Below are 2,219 nucleotides of genomic sequence, written 5' to 3'. Positions count from 1 at the left end.
TAGATTAGCACATCCTACTGCTAAACAAGGGACTGAGGAGGGTTGGCACAAAATATATTTAAAGCTGCCCCACGTAATATTACGTATATTAATATTATATTCATATATTTTTTAGTCATTTTGAGAAAAAACATAAAAAAAAAATATATATATATATATATATATATATATATATATATATATATATATATATATATATATATATATATATATATATATATATATATATATATATATATATATATATATATATATATATATATAAAATATAAAAAGATCAGATGACCAGCCATATTCTTCTCACCTAATTGCAGTAATCCCCATCATTAGACACTTTTTTTTTTTTTTTTTTACAGAATTCATTTATAATGGATAATTGTGAATAATCTTTAATAATGTTGCTTTTCATGATTCTGCATTTTTTCCACTAGGCGTCACTATAAATCAAAGATGACTGTCATATCAGCCAGGCCAACATAAAATATTTGTGGAAAATAACACACTGCTGCATGGGTTGGATTATTTTTTGTATTTATTTTTTAGCAATTCATCAAATTAGTGATGGAAAGGTAAAGAGAAGACTGACATGATGGCCTGTGTTTTTTTTGAGCCTTAACCTGATCATTTGCCCTTTCCTTTGAGAGGAAACTGCTGTTACTGAGCTTTGAGCTGTTACGAGTGTTGTAGTGGTTCTCATGATTGTGCTTCTTGTTGTTATTTGTGCTAGTCAGGCTGTAGAGTGTCAGCAGGCATTTCTGGTCACAGGAAACAGACGTACCTCAGATAAGCATCTCTGCTCCATAATGTTTCTGCTGCTGCTATAGTCTGTGTGAACGTGCGTGTGTGTGTGTGTGTGCTTTGGAAATATCCAGTGCTGTTACATCTGTCCGAGACACCCCGTTTTCTTTCCCCTAGGAAAGAAAACAAGAGCAGTTACTGGGATGGGCAATTTCCTTTGGCCACAGAGACAATAAATACAATATATTTCATTTCCTCTGTCTCACACTCTTCTACTTCTCTCTTGACCTGTCTATCTCTGTTTCTGAGTTTGCTGAAATGTCTTCAACAGCATTTGCACGTTGAAGGGAGTTTAAAAAAAGATGAAGGAGGGATGCTCATGTCATTGATAAAATAGGTTTTTTTTGTTAAACACAAAAACAAACAAAATTTTATCTCTCTGCCAAAGCACAATACATCCTATTCATCCGTACTGTATCACTTGTATTATTCATCCACACCGTTATTTAGCACCATCAACCTTCTCTTCCTCCACGTCCTCCGCTCTCCTAAATCTCTTTGTTTCAAATCTGTTACAGTAAACTCACGGTAATCATTTTCTCAGAAAGGTTCCTTACTCTTCTCGTTCTCATACGTTATGTGTTTATGTTTTGACACACAACTTCACCTTCACCTCCGCAGTTGTGTTTATGTTACCAACAGCACTTTCACCAAGTCTACCGGCTTCCACAAACATGGAAAAAGCTGGAGTGACTGGAGAAACATTTAGCACGGGTCAAAAGTTTGGATTAACCTTCTCTATTGTATATTTGTGCTACTGTATGGAAGCCGTTTCCGCCTCAGCGTAAACATTATTTTTAAAGAATTTATTAATCTTAATGTAATTTCTACATTTACTAATACATTTTTTAAATTAAAAGTTGTATTTGTTAAAGTCCCCCTGTGGTGAAAATCAAGCTTTTAATGTTGTTTATATGTCTATGTGGTGTTTTTAACATGCTTTAAGACAAACCATGTGCAACTGCATAAGACAACACCATTGCTGAAACTGCAGTGAAACAAAGGCAGTCTCAAAAACACGGTTTGAAATCACTGGTGTTTCTGACGTCACAAACTACCTTGTAACCAATCATGTCAACGTTTGATCACAAGTGTATCTCTGAGCTGGTGCGAGTGAGTGGAGGCAGGGCTAATTTGCATATTCATAGAACCGCGTAAACTAAATGAGGCAAGAGTGCAGAGTTACATTCAAATTATTTTAAGGCATGAAGACGTTTAAGTATGCCATTTTGGTGATCAAAGATGAGTTTTAAGGGATAAAATTATGGACCGAAGCTAACATGAACAATTGTATTTTTTATTAATTAACATTAACAAAGATGAATAAATATGCTCATTGTTAGTTAATTTTAGTTAATGTATTAACTAATGATAACTAATGGGACCTTTTTGTAAAGTGTTACTAGTGATTGTGAGATTAA

Source organism: Scardinius erythrophthalmus (genome assembly GCF_964197995.2).
Source record: "Scardinius erythrophthalmus genome assembly, chromosome: 16".
In the NCBI taxonomy this organism is placed as follows: domain Eukaryota; kingdom Metazoa; phylum Chordata; class Actinopteri; order Cypriniformes; family Leuciscidae; genus Scardinius; species Scardinius erythrophthalmus.
Note: the sequence above shows the minus strand (reverse complement) of the source record.